We start from the raw sequence: 7,089 nt of genomic DNA, 5'->3' as shown, positions 1-7,089 counted from the left end.
GTCATCTAGACTGGAGTGCAGTGGTATGATCACAGCTCACTGCATGGTTGGCCTTCTGGATTTAAGCTATCCTCCTACCTAGCCTTCCAACTAGCTGGGACTGCAGGTGGGCACCACCATGCCTGGCTAATTTCTTATTTTTTTCTAGAGATAGTCTCACTATGTTGCCCTGGTTGGTCTTGAATCCCTGTACTCAAGCAATCCTCTTGCCTTGACCTCCCCAGGTGCTAAGATTGTAGGCATGAGCCACCATACATGGCATCAGAATGTTTGTTTTAAATTGAAATGGCTGTGTAGACTTTAAGAAATATTAGAAGTTGAACTATTTGTCATACTCAAACTTCTTCTTTGATTAATGCACCAAGTTGCCTTGTTTTGATAGTGTACACCTCTTGATTAATAATTTCTCTTACACTCTTGAGCATAAACATTCTTTTGTTGAATGGAGCTTTTATTTTTTCACCCAAAATTATCTGCATATGAAAAATGTGTACAGAACCACTTTAGTGGAAAATCACAACAACCAGGCCTGACGCAAACACATGGCTGAACCCCTGGACCTGCATTTCTCAGTGTACTGCTATCCCAACACACAGAATAACACAACACAAAAAAATCCCAATACAAACTTTTTTGTTGTGGTTGTTGGATATCCCAACACAAAAAATCTATAAGCGTAAAACTCCTATAACTTCCCACAAAATGCCTTTGGCCTTACCAATGTAAAGCTTACACTCACTAATGGAATAGCCTTCATTTATTAGACTAAAGATGGTCCCTGCGAAAGGTTGTGAATTTTCACTAAACCCTGCATTTTCCACATGTTGACTTTTTCTAGATCTGCTTTGAGTTCTTTTGAATTCTGAGTCCATGCTAGTGTGCATGACTGAGATAGAGTTATATAGAGCGAGGTAGGCTGTGGGGCAAAAAACCTTGGAGTATTGTCCATTTTGGGTAAAGAAGGGTAGACAGTCTTCAACTGTTCCTGGTAACAGGTTACAGCACTTAAACACAGACAGGGATCAGATGTTTCTCTTTAAAGTATTAATATTTTATCTCATGCTCTACGGGGACAACAGGAGATGAGCAGTCATCTCTTTTTCCTCTGATCCGTGGGCATGCACATTATTTAGAGCAGAACACTATTCTCTCATTTTTCTTCCCTTGCAAAAGTTAAGGCCAAAACCAATTCCTCAGATAATTGCAAGTGATCCTAAACCAATTCATCTTTATATTGCCTGCTTTTATTCCTCATCTGTGTGTATTCCAGGTGTCATAATGATAAACAGAAGGGGAAAAGATAGTAAAACCAGAACTCCTCTGACAGTGAAACAGGAACTCCTTGCTCTTAAAAATGAAGGAGGCATGTGCTTTGGCTCTGGGTGTCTTTTTTGGGAATTATGGCCTCTGCAGAGGAAATCTGTAGCTATTGTCTTATGCAATGGTTTCTTTCATTGTACACAACCTCTGAATCATCACTTCTCCTATCCTACCTGTATGAAATCTGGCTGTTATTCAATGGTATGTTGGTAATTTATCAACCTCCTCTTCAGAGAAAAGAAGCTCTGATATGTAGCATTTGTTGATTCCCATAGTGTAAATATTCCCACCATTTCTGATTTTAAGCTACCAGTGTGATTTCACTGATGTAAAGTTGGGAAGAAATGTGCAAAATTGACTCCTGTGAGCTGATGTGAGCTGGTTCCAGTACAGTTTTAACTTCCACAGGACCATGAACCCTCTCCTTTCATCCGGCTCATGAATCTTCTCCTGGTCATCTCAGATTCTCTATCCAATCTTGACTTCATGGTCAGCTCATTTCACCATCTTAGCCACTTCTCTATGTCAGACATTTATTGCATAATTACCAAGTTGCAGACACAGCACAGCACATTGTGGCTACCAGGTCAATTAAGACAAGGTCCCTTCCTCCAGGAGTCTATCATGTAGTGGGGACACAGATTAGTTATCCGGCTAGCCAGGGATACCAATTCAGAGTATAAGTGAGAGGTACAGGCTAAGGGTGCTTTAGGAGCCTAGGGCCACCTCTTGGGGTGATTCACATATCCCCAGACTTCTTTTCCTTTTCTGGAAGTTTAGAAAAGCAGGTTCCATCACTCACTGCACCCAAGCTGGCCTAAGGAGCATTGCTAGTGAGGGGAGTTCCTGCTGTTCATCTTCAGAGGGGCAATGTCTGTGTTACTCTTGCTGTATCTCATAGAAAGTATTCCTGACTTCTGTAGCTGTCTGCTGCCCCAGTCGCTGACATCCCAGGGGACTATTTCACTTCTTGTATTAGTCCATTTTAATACTGCTGATAAAGACATACCTGAGACTGGGTAATTCACAAAGAAAAAGAGGTTTAATGGACTCACAGTTCCACGTGGCTAGGGAGGCCTCACAATCATGGTGGAAGGCGAAAGGCACATCTTACATGGCGGCAGCAAGAAAGAATGAGAGTCAAGTGGAAGAGGTTTCCCCTTAGCAAACCATCAGATCTTGTGAGACTTATTCACTACCATGAGAACAGTATGGGGGAAACCGCTCCCATGATTCATGTATCTCCCACCAGATCCCTCCCACAACATGTGGGAATTATGAGAGCTACAATTCAAGATAAGTTTTGGGTGGGAACACAGGCAAACCCTATCACCTCCTCCTTTGACAATTAGATTGAGGCCAACCAGAATAAGCTTCCACCTTTACCCTGTCCTCCCTCGGGGGTGTTCTTTCCCTCTGATTAGCCCTCATTTTTGTCCAGTCTCAGACGAAGAGCTGCCCATTTGTCTCATCAGGGCAAACCAACCTATTTTCTCCCACCTCACAGCCTCCCTCCACCTCTTGGAAGCCCTTTCCTTCTCAACTAGTGCCTCTTCACCTTGGCCTTTTCCCTCTTTTTCTCTTTCCTGGCTTCCTTCCCTTGACTTCAAATCCTTAGCAGGCATTCCCCTGCCTGTGTCCACTCTCCTCGTCCTCGTGGTTCCCAGCTCTGCCACAACAGACGGTGGAGGAGAGCCTCCTGCTCATTCAGCTCTCTGAATCCCAGTTTCCTCGTCTGTAAAATGCAGATGTCCACAGCACTATAGTGAAGAGATATGGAAATACTAATTAAATGAGATCATTAGATAATGTGTTATTTACCTATCTTTTATTCTTGAAGTCCTAGAATGTTCTTGTAGTGGCCAACGGTAAATGGCTTCTTTTTTGTTGTTTTTTTTTTTTCTCTGACATCTGCAGCGTTTGACATCTTGCTGACACAAGTTCTTCCTGAGACTCTTTTCTATCCTGGATTTAGGCACTGCATGGTCTGGAGTCTCTTCCTGCAGCCTTGAGTGCTGCTTTCCTCAGCTGGCTTCCTGGTTGTGGGAGTTTCCCAAGGGACAGTTTCCACCCTTCTTCCTACCCATCTTGGAAGAATCAATGTGCTCCCTGGCTGATGCTCTAGTTTCTGTGCAAATGATTTACAATCTACATTCTCACTTGCCTAGGATGACCAACTGTCCCAATTTTCCTGGGACTGAGGCATTTCCCAGTGCAGGGCTTTCAAGACTCAAACCCACAGTCCCTAGCAAACCATTGGTCAGCCTAGTCCTCAGCTTCTACCTGTTTTGTGAGGTCTCTAACTCTCTATAGTACATGACCATTTGGATTACCTGTCATTGCATTAAGCCAAAGAGTCGAAGATCAAACCTATGGCCTCTTTTTTCCTTCTCTCTGAACTGGATCCATCCTTCTCACTTTTGGTATTTGTTAGGTTTGTGACCCTGGGAAAGTAACCCATTCCTTTGTGCCTTGGTTTCTTCATCTAGAAAATGGAAGTAATGAAAGTTCTCATGTATGGGTTTGGGAATTTTAAATAAGTGATCAATGTAAGCAGTTAGAATGGTGCTGACAATAGTAAGACCTCAGCAACTGTTAATGATCAATAATGTTATCAGCACTTCTTCACATTCATGGGAATGCCATTATCTGAATTCCCAGTTTCAAAGCATGTGAATTATCATTGATTCTTTCACCATTTCTGGGCATTTGCTGAATTGTATGGGTCGTTAGTTGCAACTCTCACGTGCACCCGCTCTTTCCTTTCCTTCCCCAGAGCTGCTTCCGGGCTCTTAGTCACTTGCTATCTGTTTAACTGTCAGAGGGTTCCCACCACTTTTCCTGCTTCCTGTCTCCACATTTGGTTCCATCCTTGGCATGACAACCATATTAATCTCCCTACAAAACTCCTTTTTTTTTTTTTTTTTTTTTTTTTGAGACGGAGTCTCACTCTGTTGCCCAGGGTGGAGTGCAATGGCTCTATCTTGGCTCACTGCAACATCCATCACCAGCATTCAAGCGTTTCTCATGCCTCAGCCTCCTGAGTAGCTGGGACTACAGGGGCGCGCCACCACACCTGGCTAATTTTTGTATTTTTAGTAGAGATGGGTTTTATCATGTTGGCGAGGCTGGTCTTGAACTCCTGACCTCAGGTGATCCGCCCTCCATGGCCTCCTAAAGTGCTGGGATTATGGGTGTGAGCCATCACACAAGGGAGACAGGAAGGAGGCAGCCCAGGTACAAAGCTCGAATCCCTCAGTTCCCTCCTCTCTGGTTGGCCCATTGTTGTGATAATGTGAGATAGCACAGGAGATGAAAGCTGTGGAGCCTCATGTCCTTGTCCAGTATTGTTGGTAGCTGTCACAGGTTGTATTCCATCTTCTCCGATCTGCATGCCAAGCCATCCAGGCTCTAACTCCAATCACCTCGCCTCATTTCCTCCAACTGTCTCCCGCAAATCATCCTTGGCTCCGGCCATGCTGATGCCCTTGTGTCACGAGCAGACCTTTTGCCTCAGGTATCCTCTTCCTCTCTAGGCCCTCAGGCCTAGATAAACTTTCAGTTCCAACAGAAAACTTCTACCCATCCCATGAGCTCACAGTGCTGTCAAACTCTCTTCTAAACGCCAGCAGAGCTGTCCATTTTATTTCTGCAGCTGGACTTGATCAGACAGTGCGTTAGAGCAGGGTATCCCAAAGTATTGCTCCTGGGAATGCTAGTGCCACTGGATGCAAGAGAGCTCTGTCTCCGAGGCTTTAAGTAGGTGGTGAACATCATGAATCTTCAAGACGGGGCTGTAAAAAGCGGCATTTCCCAAATCACATTTGGCCATAGAAACATTTTTTAAAACATGGAGCGTTCACAAAGACTTTTGTTCTATCAGCTACTCTGGGAAACACTGTCTTAGAGTGTTTCTTGAGTTGATGATTTGTTTGGTTACCTGTGGTCACAAATTCTTTGAGGTTAAGATCATAATCTTTGTTTTTACTATAATAATCATATGGCCATTTGTTCAAAATCTAAGAAGAGATGGATATTGAACTTAAAGACATTGAATTCCCGTTCTTCTGTTTTTATTTTATTTTTAATTTTATTTATTTTTGAGACAGAGTCTTACTCTGTCACCAGGCTGGAGTGCAGTGGTCCGATCTTGGTTCACTGCAAAGCCCTGACTCACTGGTTCAAGCAATTATTCTGCCTCAGCCTCCCAAGTAGCTGGGATTACAGGCACGCACCACCATGCCCAGCTAATTTTTGTATTTTTAGCAGAGACGGGGTTTCTTCATGTTGGCCAGGGTGGTCTCTATCTCCTGACCTCAGGTGATCCACCTGCCTCCGCCTCCCAAAGTGCTGGGATTACAGTCGTGAACCACTGCGCCTGGTCAGTTCTTCTTTTTTTAATAGGTGGATTATGAACGAATTATTTAGTTTCTAATATAGGCTTCATCTTTCTTATGGGGACAATAATACCTACCTAAACTGGATTATTGTAAGGATTAAATAAGATAAAATATAAAGTATCAAGCATAAAGTCAGAAAATATGTAAGTTCAATTAATTTCACTTTTTCTCTTTCTTTTCCCAGATAGTTCATTTTGATAGGTTTACTCTGGCTTAGCTTTTTTTTTCTTTTGTTTTGTTTTGTAAATACACTTCTAAGAGAACCCTCTAAATCATCCAAATGTCTTTTTAAAAATTTAATATTGTAAATCTGGTTATTTTACATCAATAGCCTTTACTATCAGGAGAAAAAATAGAGCCACAATAAAGTTGGCTCACGGTTTGTTTATACCAGTATCTTTACATAGTTAAATCACAAGAAATCATCAAATTAATATATTGTTGATGTTGCCTTAAATGTTTTACATATTCACATTTTTCATTTTCTTCTTATGCACCCATTACCTTTGATTTTGACAGCTTAAGCCAGAAAGGTACAAAGATGATATGAAGCTGTGGGTAAGAGAGTCACAGAGTCGCCGGGCACAGTGGCTCATGCCTGTAATCCCAGCACTTTGGGGGGCCGAGGCGGGCAGATCACCTGATGTCAGGAGTTCAAGACCAATTTGACCCACATGGTAAAATCCTGTCTTTACTAAAAATACAAAAACCAGCAGAGCATGATGGCACATGCCTGTAGCCCCAGTTACTCAGGAGCCTGAGACAGGAGAATCACTTGAACCTGGGAAGCAGAGGTTGCAGTGAGCTGAGACTGCGCCACTGCACTCCAGCCTGGGCAACAGAGTGAGACCTATCTGAAAAAACAAAGAGATTCATAGAGTCACACTCCGGGCAAGAATGAGAGAGCCAAATAAAAGCTGAGATGTCTCTCTCTCATACACATCCCATATACTCACTGAGGCCATAGATTGTGCTCCAGGCATGCACACACCAGAAAAGCCACAAGGATGCAAATATATAACAGGCTCACTGCATTTTGTGCCAGAGCGGCAGGGCAGCCAGCCAGTATATAGTTGTCTCTAAGTGACCTGTCTACAGGGTCTCATTTTGATAGGGGTGAAATTATTTCCTTCTTTTGAAAGCCTGCAAGGAAAGCAAAGAAACTTCTGGTCTGATGGTGACTGCCAAGTACTTTGTGGGTGAGAAAGAAAGAGAGACCCATGCATCCTCACCACTGGGAAGTCATTTTTGGCAGGATGCAGTTAATTTACTGCTTGAAGAAGTGATCAATAAAAATGGCAGAACTTGAGCCGCTCCTTCTTGGAGGCAGGTAGTGTGTTAAAGCCCATTGGGCAGGTCAGATAACTGA

Source organism: Macaca thibetana, chromosome 12, assembly GCF_024542745.1.
Source record: "Macaca thibetana thibetana isolate TM-01 chromosome 12, ASM2454274v1, whole genome shotgun sequence".
In the NCBI taxonomy this organism is placed as follows: domain Eukaryota; kingdom Metazoa; phylum Chordata; class Mammalia; order Primates; family Cercopithecidae; genus Macaca; species Macaca thibetana.
Note: the sequence above shows the minus strand (reverse complement) of the source record.